The sequence below is a fragment of the Ascaphus truei genome, chromosome 8 (assembly GCF_040206685.1).
Source record: "Ascaphus truei isolate aAscTru1 chromosome 8, aAscTru1.hap1, whole genome shotgun sequence".
Lineage (NCBI taxonomy): Eukaryota > Metazoa > Chordata > Amphibia > Anura > Ascaphidae > Ascaphus > Ascaphus truei.
Window position 1 is genome coordinate 105,443,593 of NC_134490.1, and position 22,577 is coordinate 105,466,169.

Sequence of the window (22,577 nt, forward strand, 5' to 3'; positions counted from 1 at the left end):
AAACCTGGAACCCACAAGTCCAGTTCTGCTCAACCTAGAGGGCTCAGATTCGGTCACCATGTAGTCCTAGTTGCGGCAGGATTGCATGGCAAATTGCGACCCTCTCGTGGCAACAGAACGGAGTCAGGGTAATGGTGAAGTTTAGGTTTCTGCCATTGACTTGCATGGCAGAAAAAAGCCACTTTTGTAATGTGCTTTTAAACTGTATTTTGGCATCTACAGTACGGTTCCGGGGGTCGTGGAAGGCTGATATTTTGCCACTATGTCAAGGGTCCTTCCTTTCAACCCGCTCAGACCCACAGAACGGATTATTTTAAATTATATTCATATATTTATATATTTATATTTTAAAGATATTAAAGAATGTACTGTATTGAATTTAAAACATGTGACTGTAAACCATACTGACTGACAAATGTTTTCACACACTGATGAAATACTGTATCAGTTTACTCTCAATTCTCACAGTGCTGTGCACATCAGATTTACATTTCAAATTCGAGAGGGGATTTTCCAAAGTGTTACCGTTGACAAAGCAAGCCTCTAAGGGTTGGGGGGGGGGGGGGATGGTGTGATTAGACGCAGACGCACTGAGTGTTTGTGGCTCGGCTATGGGCGGATTAAGAACACAATGGCAATATGCATTAGATTAACGAGCCAGTGGAGAAGTAGGGGTTGGTAGGATAGGGTGACTCAGCCGATTGACGCTTGGCTAGGAAGAGATCAAAAACACAATGACAACAGTAACTGCAGAAAATGAGCAAAGCGTTGTTGTGTTTTTTTTTACGCACGGTTTTCAAGATTGCCCTGAAAACTTGCCCTGTTTGCTGCCCTTTAGGACTCTACTGGTGCAATCTCAACCCGCTCAGACCCACAGAACGGATTATTTTAAAGATATTAAAGAATGTACTGTATTGTATTTAAAACATGTGACTGTAAACCATACATACTGACAAATGTTTGCACTTTAAATGTTTCTACATTGTACAGTATTAGTAAATAAATGTTTTTGTACTGACTCCACCAATAAAAGAACATGTTGATTTGTCTCACAGTACATTGTGTCTTACTGCACTGTTTTTTACTGCCAGACCGCAAAGCCGCAAGCTCGGCAACATTGTAAAAAAAGCTTAATGATCGCGCTTTTCGCGTGGGATCTAGGGCAATTGGCGTGGGAACTTCTGTTCTAGGGCACCTAGAAATAAAATTCCTTTTGCCCCTAGATGTTGGGTACCCCCTCACTTGACCCCAACAGGGTCCGACCAGTAATGGCGGCGAGAAAGGGTCACGCCGGCGAGGAGGGTCCTATCATTGAGCGTAATGGCGGAGAAAGCTTTGAATCGGCTAAGTAAGAATGAGCAGAAACCTGGAACCCACAAGTCCGGTTCTGTTCAACCTAGAGGGCCCAGATTTGGTCACCATGTAGTCCTGGTTGCGGCAGGATTGCATGGCAAATTGCAACCCTCTCGTGGAAACAGAACGGAGTCAGGGTAATGGTGAAGTTTAGGTTTCTGCCATTGACTTGCATGGCAGAAAAAAGCCACTTTGGTAATGTGCTTTTAAACTGTATTTTGGTATCTACAGTACGGTTCGGGGGTCGTGGAAGGCTGATATTTTGCCACTATGGCAGGGGTCCTTCCGCATGAGGACCAGGCAAATTTCAACCCGCTCAGACCCACAGAACGGATTATTTTAAATTATATTCGCGCAATTGGCGTGGGAACTACATAGGGCCTCGGTCACGTTCACGGCCAATTGACGTGGGAACTTCTGTTCTAGGGCACCGAGGAATAAAATTCATTCTGCCCCAAGATCTTAGGAACCCTCTCACTTGACCCCAACAGGCAGGGATATTTAACAGACACATTAGGGGGTGCCGGTATCCCTCTGCTTGGTTTACATGCCGCGGTCACGTGATCGGGACCTTTAAATGTAGAGGGATACCGGCACCTCATAAAGGGGCCTGTATCTCGGGAAGTAGGGGGTCCCTATGAATAAAAATGTATTTTAAATAATTTTTAATGTGCCGATGTGTGACCAAATGACTCAACTTTACTATAGTAAACTATTACTTGTTACTAATAGATACTAGTGGAGTCTTGTCACCTTGTTGTATTGCTAGGGGAAACATACAGAGGGCTCAGTGGTTCGCCATGCACCTAATATTAGTATGCTCGTGTACAACACGTAACTTCCGGGGTGGCCACCTTGAGAAAGCGTCACAGGACGAGAAACAGCCGTCGGTGCGCTGCGTAGTTACGTCATAGCATGCGACCCCGGAAGTTACCAACTGTGGTGATCATCGCTTCAAGCTAATAAGGAGTAGCAGTACCTTGCTATATCAGGATACAAGATAAACTGCTTACCCACTCAGTGGCGATGCTCACGTTTTGCAAATACGGAATGTAATTACTACCTAGTCCTAACAGGACTTGGGGAGAATATTCTTCTGTTCTATTGTGAACAATAAACTAGATACATCGTCGTATTTCTCTGACATAAAATATAGATACATTACCTAGGATAGTGTTTCTACCAGTGATATGTTTTTTGTTGTTTCGTCCACCAATATTTTATGATGACAACATTATTAAAGGTTTATTTTAATTATTTCATCATTACTAACTTGGGAGTGCTAAACTAGGGAGTTCATAGGGGGTTTTCCTGATCACTAATTAACTAGTCCCAGCACCCCAATCTTTGCAGACAGTAGCGAGAGTGTTCCCCTTCCCCTCTTATATTTATTACATTTCACCAACAAGACGAATAGGTTCGGCAAAGAGGTAAGGGGCTTAGAGATGTTAAGAAACACATCAGCGTACAGGGCTACCTTATAATTTTGTTTATTAACTTCCAGTCCCGAAATATCAGGACTATTCAGTGTCTGGGCTGCTAAGGGTTCCATACACAAAGCGAACAAGAGAGGCGAGAGGGGGCAACCCTGTCTTGTGCCACTTTTGATCGTAAAGATATCCGATGGGAAGGCCTGATGGATTACTCTAGCTGCCGGACCGGAATATAATGCCATGATGGCCTTACTTACCCTTTCTCCGAATCCAAAAACTCCAAGCATGGCTTCTAGGTAAGGCCAGTCAATCCTGTCAAAAGCTTTTTCTGCATCTAGACTCAACATCGTAGCTTGTATCTTTTTTATAGTGGCTATTTCTAACAGATCAGTGATTCATCGTTTGTTGTCAGCTGCCTGGCGATCCTTAATAAATCCGACTTGATATGGATTAATGAGTCTAGGCAGGATGTGACTTCATCTATTGGCCAACAATTTAGCGTAGATTTTTATGTTTGTGTTAATTAGAGAGATTGGTCTATAACTTTTGCAGTCTAATGGATCTTTTCCTGATTTGTATATTATCGAGATGGACGCTTGGAGCATCTGTTCCAGGAACGGGGCCCCCTCAAGTATCGCATTAAACATCCGGAGTAGACATAGGGCCAGCAGTTTTGAATATTTTTTATAATAAAGATTCGAGAAACCATCTGGTCCCGGGTCCTTGGAAGACTTCAGGTTCTCTACTACCTGTACAAATTCTTCCATAGTAAAATTAGACCCCATTATTCACCTCTCCGGACCATTCAGCCTCTGTAGTTTTGAGCTTTTCAGGAAATCCTTTAGCGCTCTTTTAGTTCTATCATTGTGTGCCACTTTTTCTCCATTATAGAGATCCTCATAAAATCTCCTAAATTCCTCCACTATAGATTTTTGGATTGGCCGTAGTGGCTCCCGATTTTAATCGGATCGCCTGAATACTATAATTTGGTCATTTGTTCTGTAGTTTGTTAGCTAGCATGGTTTCTGGCTTGTTAGCTTTTTCATAAAACTTCCTTTTTGACCAATTCAATGTATTGTCTGCCTGGGAGGCCAAGAGAAGATTTAGTTACATTTTGGTATCTTTCAATTCTCTGAGGATCTCAGGGTTAGCATTCCGCTTGTGTGAATCTGTTAATTCTCTTAATTTAGACCTTAAAGTAACTATTTTTGCAGCTCTTTCCCTCCTTGCTGCTATGCCAATCAGAGTGCCTCTCTGGGTTGCGTTATGGGCTTCCCACAATATCGACTGGGAGCTAACACTACCATTGTTTAGTTTAAAAAATTGATCTATTTCCTTCCCTATTAGTTTTTCTACTTCGGGAATTTTTAGTAGTGATTCGTTTCATTTCCAATTTGCTTCAGGTATGTCTGGAAAGCTTTCGGTACACCTTAGCTCTATCGGTGCATGATCTGACCATGAAATATCATGGATCCCAGCTTGGGAGATCTTTGGACCAGTCTACTAGAGACAAAGTAATCAATTATACTATGTTACACGAGGGTGGGAATAGGTGGTGTATTCTCTCTCAAGCAGGTGAAGGCCTCGCCATATATCTACTGTACAAGTTGGTTTTCTTTCAGCTCTGCCATTAGGGCGTCCAATGTGCCTCTATTATTGGGACCAGATCTATCCATCCCTGGATTATGTACTATGTTAAAGTCTCCTGCTAATATGACAGTGCCTTTTGCTTTTCTATTTAAAGTGTGGAAGAATGTCTTAAAGAAGGAGGGATTCTGCATATACAGTGGCTTGCGTGAAAGGATGAGTGGACTGCTCCCACCACTATCAAGAACCGGACATTGCTATCCTTTTTGATTGTCTCTTCTACAAAGGGGAATTTATTATTAAGGATTATTGCAACACCGTTTTTATTTTTTTCTTTGCGGATGCTAAGAAAAAGCGCCTGTTTATCAATGTATCTAGGGTCACCTTTTATGCTGAAATTAGTCTCTTGTAACATCACTACATCAGCTTTTCTTCTTCTGTAGTCTGTGAATGCAACTTTTCTCTTACCCGGACTATTTAAACCTTTCACATTGTGAGATATTACAGTATATCCGCTAGCATTTTATATTTTCCGGCCTAACCTGTGCCAAATCTTTGTAGATCTCTCTGCGCCATTGGAGATCAATTGCAAAGCATAACACAATTATTGCTCTCGTGTCCCCCGTGATGTGAACTTTGCTGACTTGTTTAGAGATGGGTCCCCCCGCCACCGGGAGGATGGAGAGGAAAGGAGGGGGTGGTGAAGGATGGGGAATAACTGGGAAGCCCCAGCTCTGACCTTAGTCAGCGCTGGGTCTTTTGCCTTTAGGCTATGTCTGAACTCCGGGTACTCCCAGGGAGGCCGCCTACATCCTGCCGTCAACCGAAGTTCAGCACCCCCAAGGACTTGAATGTGTACCTGGGTAAATTCCATGGTACCTGTCTTCAGGCGCAGGAAACCGTCCGAAGTGGTCCCACTTCCGGCGCCTCTGAACACCTGGTGGTTAAATACATATACTCCAGCGATTAACATAGGAATAACTTAAGAACACATCAACACAATGACCTAGTTGAGTTTTCAGATGGACACATTAATTCCCTAGCTAGATTGAGATGGGCCCCCCGGATCCTCCTGTCTATTAGGGCACCTCCCTTATTTATCTTTGCTGGCACTCCTCTCTCCCTCACATGTTTATGATTTATCCAGATCCTCTGCTTTATCTGGGCTCCAATACTTGGCTAACCTACAGTACATAACTGTTCTGTCCACTAAACCTCACCCACCGTCTTCAGGTTCCCCCTACCCCCCTCCCCCCAACCAACCCCATCGCCCTATGGCCACATAGGTAGGCCATGGGACTTTCTTTTACTCTCCGATCCCTCTACTTATGCTACTAGTTAACTTCCATGCCTTATTATGGCATTTCTTTTCTCACTATGTTCCAGGGGCAGTAATTTATTTCCCCACCTCTTGTTGGACCTGTGTGCGTGACTGAGGCCGCTTCCCCCGTGTCCCAACCATGTCACCTCCTCAGCTTCTCTTGTGTATTCTCTTTCTCTGTGGGCTCGGCCCCTCCACTCCTAACCCCCACTCCACGGGTCCCCATGTTGTGGCTTAGAGCTTAGCGCTCTGTGACAACGATCAAAATGGAGTTCTGCTTCTGATTTATCCGTTAGCATGTGTGACAGCCATTTTGTGGCATATTCCTCCGGATCCGTGTAGGTCTCTGGCACCCCTCTTAACCAAATATTATTCCTACGATCTCTATTTTCGGCATTGTCCTGCTTATCCGCCAGCTCCCACATCATAGCTTTAAAATGCGCTGTGGTTTTATCTGTTTTTTTTCAGGGCCTTTATGGTTGAATCTAGTTTTGTTTCTAGGGTGTTTGTTCTTCCGCCCAGGCTATCGATATCTCTTCTCAATTCCCATAACTCCTTTTGGAAGAAAGTTTTCATTTCTGCGCAGAACTCTTTTAAGTCGCTGCGCCTGACCAGCTCTTGGTCTCTCTCATCCACCCTGGTGTCCGATCTGTGACTTTCTGAGTCCGAGCTTTCCATGCCTTTGGGTGTCCCCGGGTTCCCTGCTCTCGCCATTTTGCTTCTTTTGAAATAATCTGTTAATACAGGGACACCTCGCTTTGTCTGTGACCTTGTGGGCATCCTTGGTTGTTCCGATAACTGGAACTGTTCTTGTCACTGTGTTTTTAGTAGTTTTTATCGCTGATGAAGCTAGCTTATAGCGCCGGTGGGGACGGAGCTATTCACTTATACCTCAATTCACTGCGCCATCGCGCATGTGCCTCCGGGATGATGTTTTTGCAGGGAAAAAAGATAAATGGGCAGTGTTTAAAACATTGTTAGAAAAGCACACATCAGTGTGTAAAAACTACTTGAAGGTTTAATACAGGATAATATTCAGGAATACCTAATGGAAAACAAAATTATTAGTAATAGTCAGCATGGATTTATGAAGGATAGATCATGTCAAACTAACCTTATTTGTTTCTTTGAGGAGGTAAGCATTTAGACCAGGGTAATGCAGTTGGTGTGGTCTACTTAGATTTTGCAAAGGCTTTTGATACGGTTCCACATAAGGTTGGTGTACAAAATAAAGAAAATTGGACTCAGTAATAATGTATGCACCTGGATTGAAAACTGGTTGAAGGATAGCCAACAGAGTTGTCATAAATTGAACTTTTTCAGGTTGGGCTAAGGTCGTGAGTGGAGTACCTCAGGGATCGGTACTGGGACCCTGGCTTTTTAACTTGTTTATTAATGACCTTGAGGTTGGCATCGAGAGCAAAGTTTGCATTTTTGCTGATGATACTAAATTGTGTAAGGTAATAGAATCAGAGCAGGATGTAATTTCTCCCCAGAAGGACTTGGAGAGACTGGGAACTTGGGCAGGTAAATGGCAGATGAGGTTTAATACAGATACATGTAAGGTTATGCATCTGGGAAGAACGAATAAACAGGTGCCTTACAAATTAAATGTGGATAAATTGGGGGAATCCTTGATTAGAAGGATTTAGGAGTGCTTGTAGACAACAGGCTTAGCAATAGTGCCCAAAGTCATGCAGTAGCTGCAAAGGCAAACAAGATCTTATCTTGCATTAAACGGGCAATGGATGGAAGGGAAGTAAACATAATTATGCCCCTTTACAAAGCATTAGTAAGACCTCACCTATAATATGGAGTACAATTTTGGGCACCACTCCTTTAGTAAAGACATTATGGAACTAGAGGGAATGCAGAGAAGAGCCACCAAATTAATGAAGGGAATTTACAATCTAACTTATGAGGAGAGGCTAGCTGTGACAGGGCTGCTTGTACATGTAAAGTAAATGCATGTTTGTTTTCTCGCAAGCAGTGCACCACGTTTCTTTCTTTACTGTTTTCTTTTTGCTGGGCCCAGCTATCTTTTCTCTCTTATGCCCTAAACTTTATTAACCTTTATGTGGTGTCCTGAAGGCAGTCAAATGAAGGCAGGAATGGTTTATTTGCTGCACAGTTTTAATGTATTGTACACATGCAGGCAGTTCTAGCAGGAATGAAGGGGGTTCATTCATAATGGCCAGGTATAATAAATATAGACAAATCCTTACCTGAACTATATCAAGGTGATGTGGGTATGTGATGTTGCTTGTGCAGACTGTGAAAAGAAAAGGGCGTTTCCTTTCTGCAATACTTTACATGGTGGATTATATCATTGTATGGGGTTTAAATTAAGTGATATTCAATTTCTGTAAACTTCTTATTGTGCAAGAGTAATAACCGTGCAATTGATATTTTACTTTTGTTTTTGCTGTAGCAAATTGTATATGTGATACCATGTTTATTATGTTTTCTATTTGTGTATGTTTTGGAAATGTTTCCCCCGTGTTTGGCTTAACTTGGTTTGGTCCTAATGAACCAGGTGTCTGATGCTATTTAATGAGGGATCAGTTGGCAGATCAGGAGTGAGAGTGTGAGAGTGTGAGAGTGTGAGAGTGTGAGAGTGTGAGAGTGTGAGAGTGTGAGAGTGTGAGAGTGTGAGAGTGTGAGAGTGTGAGAGTGTGAAGGTTGTACCTCGCTGCTCCTGCTTCCTTGAAGAACTGATACATGGAAATCCACTTGGCGAGCTTAAAGTAACCCTGCAATGTACTCTAAACCAGATCTATCTGTGAACCGTTTATCTTTTTTCTATGTGTGATCTGGATCTAAAGCATAAACTGTCAGTGGAATAAACCTGTCCTGGTTTACCAACAAATATCTGTCTATTTGTCCCTGTCTGACTTCCTGACTTTTGTTTCCTATGGGCGCAACCTTTCACACTAGCTAAATTAGATTTATTTACATTAGAAAAGAGGCGTCTAAGAGGAGATATGATAACTATATACAAATATATTCGGGACAGTACAAGGAGCTTTCAAATTGACTATTCAACCCAAAGGGACATCACAAAGGACTCAGGGGCATTCCTTTAGGTTGGAGGAAAGGAGATTCACCAGCAATAAAGGAAAGGGCTCTTTACAGTAAGGGCAGTTAAAATGTGGAATTTATTACCCATGGAGACTGTGATGGCAGATGCAATAGATTTGTTCAAAAAAAGTTGTACATCTTTTTAGAAAGGAAAGGTATACACCAAATATGTAGACATGGGAAGAATGTTGATCCAGGGAGTAATCCGATTGCCAATTCTTAGGAAAAAATGTATTTTTCCCCTTATAAGATCATTGGATGATATGTCACTGGTTTTTTTTTGTTTGCCTCCTCTGGATCAATAAGTATAGATATAGGATAAAGAATCTGTTGTCTAAATTTAGCTTAGGTTGAACTTGATGGACGTATGTATTTTTCAACCTCATCTGCTACTGTTGCGGCCCCTTTTATCCTCCTACATCCCCGAAATTTTTCGGGGATGTTTTCCGTATGTCACGCGCTTTACCGCGTTCAGCCGCATTCATGGCTAGACAGCGCTAATAGCGCTAAACAATGAAAACACCCGCAGCGCCTAAAACGGCCGGAACATGCTGTATCTGCCCGCGATTTTAAAAATCTCGTTGAAACGGCAGCACGAGGCTAAAGGCGGCCGCCACTGTATGTAACTAACTTGATACCCTCTAGTATTCAATATACCGCTTTGTACTCCATTGTAACTAGAACACACATCACCGCGAAATGCTCAAAAGAACTAGATTGGCCATTACTTGAGAAAAGGTGTAAAGTTCATCTTTCCTGCCTTGCCTTTTAATACTTCTTGGGCAAGCCACTCCCGTAGCTGAACAAGCTCCTCTTCCCTACCACACATCACCCGAGATGTGACTCCAAGGGACTTTTGATGATCCAAAGGTTCAACAAAGTACCCGACCACTCCTCCTTACCGTGCACCCCACAAGTGGAACAACCTACCTGAAACTCTCAAAACCACCACTAGTCTAAGTTCTTTCAAAACTAAAGCTGTCTTACTTTAATGTGGTATGTAACTGTTACATACGCCTATAACTTATTTTATCTTTAACTGTTCATACAATGTCTCTATATTTAATGTATAATCCTGTTCACTTTATGTAACAATGTGTTTGTCATCATACTTCTGTGCCCAGGACATACTTGAAAACGAGAGAGGTAACTCTCAATGTATTTCTTCCTGGTAAAACATTTTAGAAATAAATTCAGGACAGCAGCTTTAGCATTGAATTTAACAGATGCTAGGAAATGCTGTTTTCACAGCATACTTTTGTGCTCCCCTCTCCCCAGCTTCCTTTAAAGCAGCAAAACGTGAAAAAATAAATTATATATATATAGTGCAGAATAAATGAGTTCTTCAGTATTAGGTGATACCTTTTTTATTGGACTAACAATTTATGTCATAGGACAAGCTTTCGAGAGTTCTCCTCTCTTCTTCAGGTCAGCAATACTGATTTACACAGGAATCAATGCTAAAACAGTGTAGAGAGAAAAAAAAAAACAGATATTTACTGTAGATAAGGCCGGGAAGGTGGGGAGGGGAAGGGATGCTGGGGGGGGGGAGGGGGAGGGAGAGAAAGTGTGGATAAGAGTTGAGGTAAGCAGGATAATTACAGACAATTTTGGTAGGGTGTGAGAAAACCCATGTCCACATTAAGTCCTTTGGTTTTGGTGTCAAAGAGTCTTATCATTCTGAGCTCAAATGTTTTCCGTTCTTGGGTGCTTTTAAACATTCCATTGAGGATTTTGATTTTTAAATCATTTATGGAATGATCTGGTTGTGAGAAGTGATGTCCCACAGGTGAGCAGTATCTTCCTTCTTCGTGATGGAGTATAGAGTGTCTGTGCATATTCATTCTTCCTTGTAGTTTTTGGCTGGTTTCCCCAATGTAGCAGCCTTGGTCACATTTGTTGCACTGAATCATATACACTATATTTCTGGATGTGCAGCTGTATGATCCTTTAACATTGAATGTTCTATGGTTGTGACTGGCTGTGGGATCTTGGCAAATGTGTTTGCAGAGTTTGCAGCGTTTGTTGCTGTACGGTTTTGTGCCATTATCCGTGTCTTTAAAATCGTTGTGAAGTTTTCTGCTGACTAATTTCTGTTTGAGGTTTGGTGGTTGCCGGAATGCAAGAATGGGAGGTTTGGGAAAGATTTATTTTAATGTCGCATCCTCTGTCAGCATGGGTTGCAGATCTTGGATTTTTTTCATATACCCTCTAGGGTAGGGTTGTATGTGGTCACTAGTGGTATGCGTGTGGTAGGTTCTTTCTGTCTGTATTGTAGCAGGTGTTCTCGTGGGGTTTTTAGTGCAGATGTAATAGTTTTGGCAATGGTCTTTGGTTTGTATCCCTTCTGTCTGAACGATTCGGTCAGGGTTGTGAGATGCCTGTTTCTGTCTTCAGTGTCAGAGCATATGCGGTGGTATCTTATAGCCTGACTGTGTATGATACCTTGTTTGGTTTGAGTGGGATGGAAGCTGGAGTTGTGGAGCTAACTACATCTGTCAGTTGGTTTCTTGTATATAGATGTGTGTAGTTTGCCATCTTTCAGTGTTACTGTAGTATCTAGAAAGTTTATTAGGTTTGCCGAATAATCCATTTTGAGTTTAATAGATGAATGGAATGAGTTCAGGGACTCGTGGAATTTTTAGGTTTTCTTCACCCTCTGTCCATATTATAAACAGGTCATCAATGTATTTGTAGTATTTGTAGGGTTTGTGGAGGCATGTAGTTAGGAATCTTTGTTCAAGATTTGCCATGAAAAGATTGGCATATTGCGGTGCCATCTTGGTACCCATTGCAGTCCCCATTAGTTGTAGGTACATTTCCTTGTTGAAGCTGAAGTAGTTGTGTGTGAGGATGTATTCTATCAGTTTGGTAATTACATCAGCGCTGTATTTCTGATCCAGGGGAGATGTTGTAAGGAAATGCAGGCATGCCTCAATACCATCCTTGTGGGGGATGTTGCTGTAAAGGGATTCTACATCCATGGTAACTAGCAGTGTGTTGGATGGTAGTTGGTTGATGTTGTTAAGATTATTGAGAAAATCTGTGGTATCTTTATGAAGCTATTGGTGCTTCTGACTAAAGGTTTGAGGATATTCTCCACTAAGCCTGATATTTGTTCCGTGAGTGTATCCATACCTGTTATAATTGGTCTGCCAGGGTTTCCTGATTTGTGGATTTTGGGAAGCATGTAGAAGATCCCAAGTACTGGGTTGTCAGGTATTCGTTGCTTCAATTGTGGTTGCAGGTGGTTAGGGAATGTTTGAATGAGATTCATGAGTTGCTTTGTATATTCCTGGGTTGGATCATGTGTGAGTTTCTTGTAGTAGGTGTTGTCTGTGAGTTGTCTATTGCCTTCTATGTATTTATTTGTGTTCCTAAGCACTACTGTGCCTCCTTTATCTGCTGGTTTGATGGTGATGTTGTGGTTGTTTCGCAGTTCCTTGATAGCAGATCTCTCCATGGGGGATAGGTTGTACAGGCATACCTCGCTTTAACATACGCAATGGGACCGGAGCATGTATGTAAAGTGAAAATGTACTTAAAGTGAAGCACTGCCTTTTTTCCACTTTACAATGCATGTACTGTACTGCAAACATCATATATGTGCATAACTGGTGTACTGTATAGCAGCTCTCTCCTTTTCGCAGTCTCTCTCGCTCACTCAGTCTCTCTGTCTCTCTGTCTCTCACTCAGTCTCTCTGTCTCTCACTCAGTCTCTCTCTCTCACTCAGTCTCTCTGTCTCTCACTCAGTCTCTCTGTCTCTCTGTCTCTCACTCAGTCTCTCTGTCTCTCACTCAGTCTCTCTCTCTCACTCAGTCTCTCTCTCTCACTCAGTCTCTCTGTCTCTCACTAAGTCTCTCTGTCTCTCTCTCTCTCACTCAGTCTCTCTGTCTCTCTCTCTCTCACTCAGTCTCTCTGTCAGTAGTCTCTCAGTTAGTCACGCACTCAGTCTCACACACACACACGCACTCAGTCAGTCACACACACACGCACTCAGTCACACACACACGCACTCAGTCACACACACACGCACTCAGTCACACACACACGCACTCAGTCACACACACACGCACTCAGTCACACACACACGCACTCAGTCACACACACACACGCACTCAGTCACACACACACACGCACTCAGTCACACACACACACGCACTCAGTCACACACACACACGCACTCAGTCACACACACAGTCACTCAGTCACACACACAGTCACTCAGTCACACACACAGTCACACACTCAGTCACTCAGTTACACACTCAGTCACACACAGTCACTCAATCACACACAGTCACACACTGTCACTCAGTCACACACTGTCACTCAGTCACACACTGTCACTCAGTCACACACTGTCACTCAGTCACACACTGTCACTCAGTCACACACTGTCACTCAGTCACACACTGTCACTCAGTCACACACTGTCACTCAGTCACACACTGTCACTCAGTCACACAGTCACTCAGTCACACAGTCACACACACAGTCACACACACAGTCACACACACAGTCACACACACAGTCACACACACAGTCACACACACAGTCACACACACACACACACACACACACACACACAGTCACACACACACACACACACACACACACACACACTGCAGCAGAAGATCTTCTCCCCCTCACACTGTAGTCTGTAATTCACATCACATGCAAAGCTTAACAGAGCTCTGAGGAGGGGGGAGGGGGGAGAAGGAGGAAGCAGAGTCACGGCTGGACACAGTCACACACTCAGTCACTCAGTCACACACTCAGTCACACACAGTCACTCAGTCACACACAGTCACTCAGTCACACTCAGTCACACACAGTCACTCAGTCACACACAGTCACACACTGTCACTCAGTCACACACTGTCACTCAGTCACACACTGTCACTGAGTCACACACTGTCACTGAGTCACACACTGTCACTCAGTCACACACTGTCACTCAGTCACACACTGTCACTCAGTCACACACTGTCACTCAGTCACACACTGTCACTCAGTCACACACTGTCACTCAGTCACACACTGTCACTCAGTCACACACAGTCACTCAGTCACACACACAGTCACTCAGTCACGCACGCACGCACACACACACACATTGCAGCAGAAGATCTTCTCCCCCTCACACTGTAGTCTGTAATTCACATCACATGCAAAGCTTCACAGAGCTGGGAGGAGGGAGGAGGGGGGAGAAGGAGGAAGCAGAGTCACGGGCGGACTCACTGGTTTAGCTGCTGCTTTAGGAAGCGTGATTGCAGGGGGAACGGACACAGATGGGACTGGGAACGGACACAGATGGGAGGGGGAAAGGACACAGATGGGAGGGGGAACGGACACAGATGGGAGGGCAGAGGGAACAGGGAGATCGAGCGCTCCATAATGAAGACAAGCATGAAGGAGGTTGCAGGAGTGTTGAGGTGCGCACGCTGCCCCCTGGTGTCCGTACTCGCGAAGCACGTGTACGTACACAGGGGTAAGGTGCAACAAAAAAAAAAAGTACGTACTTGTGAGTGTACGTAAAGTTGGTGTATGTAAAACGGGGTATGCCTGTACATAGTTTTTTTTCTGCTGTGTTGATGCTAGTAAGGAAACTTGTGATCTTAAGCTCTGTATGTAGCTGTCAAGTATGATGTTGCGTCCTGTTGGTGGTGTGAAGTACGTGTTCTTCTTATTGTTGTACTCCATCATTATGGGGGTGCTCTCTTTTTTGTGGAAGTATTCTTTCAGTCGTAGTCTCCTGAAGAATTCTTCTAGATCTGAGAATAATTGGATTTGATCCAGTTTGGTGGTGGGACAGAATGTTAGTCCCTTGGAGAGAACTGAGGTCTCAGGTTTTGAGAGTTTATAATCAGACAGGTTTATAACTCCATGGCAGGCTGTGTGCTCTTCTGGGTTGAGGTTGTGTATCTGTCTTGAAAAGTCAGTTCTGGTTTCTAGTTCTAAGTAGTTTCCTGCATTTTGTTGGTTTGAAATCCCTTATGTTGTGTCCATGGTCTGCAGTCATAATGAGAGAGGAGTTGTAGTTTCTTCTTGATTAAGTTCTGCTGCAGTCTCTTGTACAGAGTTTTAGTCCAATAAAAAAGGTATCACCTAATACTGATGAACTCATTAATTCTGCACTATTGCAACTGGACTAACACGGCTATTCTCTGCTATATATATATATATATATATATATATATATATATATATATATATATATATATATATATATATATATATATATATATATATATGGAGAAGAGTGACCTAAGCGCAAGTGGAAAAGGGGATCATAGGGCAGTATATCTATAATTATATAAATATAAGAATGGTGAGATATGCGCTTACACTGATCAAATAAGTAAAAGCCTGTAATCCTCTCTGGGACTCACGAACGTAGCTTTGAAGGGCTTGTTGGTACTGTATACTGCTTGGTCTTCCAGGAATCTTCCTTACAGGCAATCAGCTGTTGCTCATCCAGGGGTTCTCCGTCCCAGGCACTCACGTCTCACTATAAGTGAATCTCACAGGAGGGGGGGGGGAGGCAGGGGGGGAGGAAATAATGGAAGGGAGCAATATTGTGTAAAACCTTTTAATCTAAAAGATACTAGTTAAAATATAGGTGATCAACTCACATTTGGTGAGAAAACAACAAGCAGTTGAGAGTGTTTAGCGAGTCTCTCACACTCGTGTAGAATCGCCGGTTTACCAGTCCTCTCCGCAGTCTCTTCCGTACCACGTGATCGGCCGTGGCGTGTGATGCTGCGTGTGACGCGGCCCGGCTCTCGCGATATTGTCAGTCTGTTAGTACAGGGATTCGATTCCGGAACTCCTCATGTGTATCTCACAGGGGCTTCTCGGCGTGTCTCTCACACTGCTGCTAACACAAGCTGGCCCTACGCGTTTCTCCCAGCGGGCTTCGTCAGGGGCTGCTAATGACTCTCTCATCCCTACCAGGGTATTTATAGGTACCTCCCCAACAACGATTGGCTCAAATTTAATTAGCTCATTAAATACAAGGAACGTAGTTGATTGTTATCATACTGATGTCATGACAATTAAATACGCTGCTGCAAGGCAGCTTCAAACACTGATTCTGTTGTGTATTATTGGACAATTGTGGACTAAAACTGCATACACACAATATATAATATATATATACAATTCACGATGCATAATACACACCTTGGATATATCTTTGAGTTATCAGCACATATAATGAAATTTATGGCATTGTGGAGTATACTCCTTCGACCAAATGGAGTATTTGAAAAACAGCCCAAAACAATACAGGAGTAGAATTAAGATTTTATTAAGATTTTATCAGCAGAGGGGATGGCCAGTAATTATGTCAGATTAATTATCTTAATTGTATATCCCACATTTGGTGTGATATTATCAAGGAACATATTATTTCTGTACCTCCAAAGGATACAGGGATTATATTATCTCTGCACCTTTATAGAATACAGGGATTGTACCAAACAGTTGGACATTTGCATAAATGTGTCCTGGGTTAGTTGCAATATATTATGGAGAATAGATATTAATTAGATCTTATATCCGGATCATATACTATGAGTATAGGTAGCAAAAAAGAGCTAGACGCTTATAGTCTGTACTTTTGGGGTAGCTCCCAAATTACTATAGGTCCCATATATTGTATACCTAAATATATTTTAATATATTTATTTAGGGGGAAGATGTTAGTATAGGTACCTGTCTTACCCTCAATCATAACTCTCCTAGAAACGTGACAAACATGTATATTTATACATTCATTTAATTAAAGTGACACAATGCTTCTATTAGCTTTGTTTATCAATTAATGTAGTGATTAAAATAAATATATTTATACATTCATTTAATTAGAGTGACACAAAGCTTCTAAATGCTTTGTGTATCAATAATGTAGTGACAAAGTAAATCCCAATATAATCCACTTTATAAATATCCCATCATGTGTTAAAATGATAACTGTGCATATAATTAATTTACAATGATCTATAATAAAATACATAGTATAATAACAAAAACGTGCAAAAAACATCTTATTGAATTAGTTACAATATAAAGTACAGTGGAAAGTATAGATACATATGTCCAACCTATGGTGATTACACCTCTGTTGTGACATCCAGTCTCGATGCAAACTGTAGCATAGTATTACTCTACATATGTCCATTTATGTGGACGTATAGCTAGTTCGAGAAGATATAAATAATTCATAGCCCACACTATGTAAGCTCTATGTACTAGGTGGATGTGTAGATCAGAAATACACATTAAAATAAATATAGGGGAGTTCATACCAAAGTAGCTGGTAATTGACATATTAATATAAGTAAGTCTTTAAAGATTTGTCTTTTGGTGGAACAATAGTCTAATAGAATGGAAGATTTTGTGTAGTCTACACTCTGACTGCATAGATGTTGCACATTGAGAGAATGTCAGATCAGAAGCAGAGTACATAGTATACAGTAGTAAACATTTAAACCCAAAATCTAGGAAACTCGGCGGACATTATCCACTTATCGACTTCACCACCAATGCTAAATATAAGCAGAGATTGTACATTTTACATATAACATCATTACAACAATATTGCATATTACTCAACATCTCTAATTACGAGATTATTCAAATAATGCACGGTGACCCCTTGGAGTAGTTCTTACACTGATTGCCTCCAAATATAAACATCAAAGACAGTAAGGATTGAAATAGAGAGCACAAACACCGAAAAATTGTCTTAATATTACACAGGGCAAAGTACATAGGGCAGAGTACTTATGGAGCAGAGCACATAGAGAAATGATGAGGATATGTGTTAGTCCTTTAGAAAGGATCCCAGGTCTATGTCGATGTTCATACCGTTTGGAATTAGTGTTTTCATAGTATAAATCCAAAACGTTTCCTGTCTTGAAATTTTAATGACCTGGTTTCCCCCCCTCCAATTGGGATAAATTCTATCAATACCAAAGAACTTTAGTCCATTAGGATTTTGGTTATGGTGTTCTTTAAAATGTTTGGACACACTGTGCTGCATAAATCCTCGCTCAATATTCTTTATGTGCTCTGCTATTCTCTGCTATATTCTAACACGGCTATATTCTCTGCTATATTCTAACACGGCTATTCTCTGCTATATATATATATACATATATATATATATATATATTTATATATTAACACATAAATCAGCTCTGTTGTAGTGGATAATAGTGCCTTTTTAAATTCAACTCTTAATGCCATTTTAATCAGTTAAAGCATCCTTTGATTTCTATAGCTGGTTTTAGCTTACTACCCAAGCAGTACAAAATCGTTGCAACACTTTCCTGTTTGTGATCATTTGTTGCCAATGTTCCTAGCAGTTTGAGTTGTAACTAACAATGGATCATATTACCTTCGTAATATAAGGATACATTGTAGCTGCTGAGTTACACTGATTGAAGGATTGATTGATTTAAACTGAAAGGCGACCATTATGTTAGGCACACAATCAGGATTGTTAAAGAATAATACCATAAAGTACTTTATCAGTTTAAACTGGGAATGTATCTTTTATTCTATCCCTATGGTGTTGAAATTTTATTCTGTTATTATATAAGCTAAAGTACACACATTCTTTGGATGCTCGAGTAATAATGCCGAATTCTTGAAATACAGTATAGGGAAAAAAACGGTCATAGAAACTAGTATTTCAATGGACAATGTAGACATATTGCTTTCGGCTAGAGGTAAATACATGTCTTTATACCAAATATGGATTATCATACCCAATTATTAGAGTAGGATCTCTACTGGTCATATTAAGAGGTCATTAGATGAAACAAAGGAGGATTATGAAAAACATGAGTAGAGCAACAAATGAATTTTTAGGAAAAAATACCTTTTTGAAAAAGCTCAAAGGGGATGCTACATGGAGTCAGCATTTTGTACTATGGAATATTCCAGGGGTGCGCAAACTGGGGGGCCGGGAGTTTTCAGGGGGGGAGCGTGGGCGGTTGCAGGGGCCAGCGCTCTTCCCGAAAGCATTTAAATTAAATGCCGGGGAATCGTGCGAAGCCTCTGCAACTCTGTACTTACCTAGATTCAGAAGCTCTGTGACATGTCGCCATGGCAATGCATTGTCAATTGATGCAGCGGCTGACGTCACAGGATCCTGCAGCGTCATTTGACCCAGCTCTAAGGTAGGGAGGGGATGCGAGCATCGAGGCAGGGAAGATAGGGGGGGCGCAGGAGCAAAAGTTTGCGCTCCCCTGGAATATACTGTATCTACAGGAAGATACCATCAGATGAGATAACAGGTAAGGTAGAGGGAAAAGGACACACCATGACATATGCTCGCACAGTGACCGACTCATACAAAAAGGAGTGTGCTCCCCACCCATCTCACTGGCCACACTATCCACCTGGACCACTTCACCTTGCTCTTCGCTCATCCCATAAGGTAACAGCAGGGACATAGTCCCAAGTCGCCCGTCCTTGCTAAACTTAAGCGAAGCTGACTTTCCTGTGGTACACCACCGTAGTTGACATCAGTGTTCCCAAGTCGTGCTTAACGCTCCTCGCTTTGAGGCATAATTGAGCATACTGTTGTCGCGGTGACAGTTCAGACAGCACTGCTGTCACTATCACCCACAAGGTGAGGGATTTTTCCCTCCTGACCTTTCGGTTGTCTTTTTTTGTGTCCCTCAGCAGTGGTAAGTTGACATCTTAACTAGGCCTTTGAGGGCGGCAGGGGGAGATTAGCAATCAGTGTTATTTGGTGTGTGCTAACATTTTAGCTGTCACACTTACATCTACTTGTCAATGCTATTCCCCAACAAGGAACTTATATTACAAAGGTATCCATCTACCTTGGGGATAGTCTGCCTGGTGGGACTTTCCATCATAGGGAGTGATGGGTCTGTCTTGAGTAAAGTAGGCTCAGTTGGGATGCTATGGAAAAATTCTGAGGTTCCATGCTTGACATTGTTGCATCTGTACAATACAAAAAATGGGACCCCAGCACTAGAAATAATAGGAATGATGGATAGGGTGAACGGTGCAATAGGGGAAAATAAAGTGATTGCAACCAAAAACTAACTGGGTAACACTTGGGCCAGTGGTCCAGTGAAGGACCCCTATTAAAAGCACTACATTTCACGCAATGAATTATAATGGTGATAGTGTAATCAAATGAAGCGACGGGACGTAAGAGCGACCTTTAATAGGAGATGATGCATATCTTAAAAATCTTTAATATTAATAAAATAATGGGGATTAAAATATTCCTGGTGCAACAAAGAGCTGCTAATTAACAGCACAACTACAGTACCGTCAATGACCAATACCTCCAAGTATAATAATATTGTAACTGCAATACCTCTAAGTGAGATGGCAAGTGGCAAAAGAGCCCGACGAATAGGGTTTGCGTTTACTAGGAGGAAGGGAGTTTCTAATCCAACTCCCCCCTCCCACGACCACGCTACAATTGTGACTATGTTAACCTGAAAAAGTATAGTAGTGTTGTACATAGCTATTGACTCTGTACAAGTAAGGAATAGAAATGTGATTGCTGTAATAAACAGCCACAGCTGCTAGTGTATATAGAGGTATAGCCTGGTAAACCGAAAGGTTAACCCTTGCAGGACATCAGAAGAAGGTAAAATAGCTGTGTAATGCTAAAGATGCAATCTGGAATAATTCACGGTTACTTTGAGTAGATAAATGTATAACAGTCTTTCCCAGCAACTGGCTCCCCTAAGAGCACAAATAAAGTTGAGGTAGAGAGACACACGATTCTTGAAGTCTTGTGGCACCGTGCAGATGATCCTCCGTGTAATGCATGCATAGCTTTGACAAAGGCCTCATGGGCTGAAACGCGTTAGATGATCTGTCAGCACTACACTTGTTCAATAAAGGTTTACTAGTCACCAGGTTTGCCTCCCTCTGCTCTTTCATGACGACGGCTGTGCATCATTTCCTGCCTCCTGTTGGAGGAATTCCTGCTTAGTGTATATAGAGGTAGAGTGCCTAAATATTCCCAAGGTCCAAATTATGGCAAGTAAATACTTGGGGTTACGCAACTGGATTGGTATTAGATAGTGTATTTATCCTCTGTAATAAACATCAGGGAACGCGCACACACCTCTATTGCTGAGGCATACATAAGAACTCTCAGGTCAGATACTCATAGTGTTGGGAGCCATGTGGTCAGTCTGTGTTTTAACCTCCCTAATTACTACTAGTGGGATCAGAGAGATGAGTGGCATGTATTAAATGGTTGGATCTTGGCTTTATAATAGACTTGAGGCTCTGGGAATTATGGTAAATGCCTGGTTCAAAAATGGATGGCAGGCAATGTTCCACTTAGTGCAATAGCACTTATAGATATTGGTGAGTGCTCATAGTGCAGAGCATCCTTGGGGTCTATGCACGACCCATTGTACAAGAAAATAGACACAAATCACTTGAAACCTTACAGTAGTCCAAATAGTTTCACCCAAGATTAAACCAGAAGCCTAAATTGGTCTCAGATAGCTGGTCCCAAATAACATAAATGGTGTGTGTGCCACCCAGAAAGGCAGCTAAACAATTGCATATGCTTTGTGCCCATAGGTATACTTGCGGTGTGGCATCACTTTATAAATAGCCAGGTGATCAGTAGGTAAAGTAATCTCCAGCTATGGTGCTCAGGAGAATGTGCTGTTAGCAGTATCAAAGTGCCCGTGGAAATGAGCAGCCATCCCAACGGCCATTTCGCATTGGCGCTTTGTCATGGCATCTGTATGTACAAGTGACATAAATTAATTTGATTTGTAACCAAAAGTCTTGCTATAATAGGAAATGTCTACATTATTTTGCTTTAATAGTTACTAAGTATGGCACAGTACTATTCATTTTGCAGTAAAAGAGCAAGTTACATCTTACACATCACACTGTCCAAAAAGGAAAGATGAGTAGTGTGTGCGCAGTTTTAACTTTTATGTATAGATTTATATATACAGAAAGTATATGGTTTAAACAGCATAGGGGAGTAAAATAAGACTGGTGCACGGGAACCTGGAGGGACACGGGTCCCTCCCAAAGGACAAAAATGAGGGGGGTACCCCGCACTCAAATGAGAAAAATAAATTAAATGACAAATGTTATAAAGAATTTTACCTTGATATTCAGTGTTCGACAAATCACCCAAAAATCTACTCGCCCAACCAAAAAATCTACTCGCCACCTAGTCCCGCCCCCAGTCCCGCCCCCAACCCCGCTTTAAAATAAAATATATAAATAAAATACATTTAATAAATTCCTAGTCAGAACAACATTCGTTTCTGACAAATGTATTTATTGTATTACATTATACTACAATTAGTCCTTGTTACATGTGTGTGTAAATGTCGGATCTAGAATGAAAAGCCAGGTATGAATGACTAGTTTCCTGAACCCCTTAACCAGTGTCTGGATGCCCCCGCTTCACAATATCTAAAGCAGCAATCCCACCTGGGATCTTACCTGATCTGCAGTCCCTCAATGTCCAGGTACGCTCATTCCCGCAATGTTATACATTGGGGAGGTGTTCCCTACCTGTCTTCTGGGTTAGGGGGGAGTGGGGGGTTCCGATGTCTTCCGTGTGAAGCTTGAGCCAGATCTGGAAGAAAGCAGTATAGGGTAGTTAAGATTTCGGTGTAGTATAGGGCAGTTAAGATATATAGGGTAAATAAGAGATCCAGAGTGTGAGTGACAGAGAGAGAGAATGTGGGGGAGAGAGAGAGTGTAGGGGAGAGAGAGAGAGAGAGAGAGAGAGTGTAGGGGA

At 42.0% G+C, this 22,577-nt stretch overlaps 1 protein-coding gene across 10 annotated transcripts in view; it reads left to right on the forward strand.

Moving 5' to 3' along the window:
- SIRT1 (sirtuin 1) overlaps nt 1–22,577 on the forward strand; it is a 355,375-nt gene that overhangs the window by 157,984 nt on the left and 174,814 nt on the right. The gene's annotated exons all lie outside the window — the stretch shown is intronic.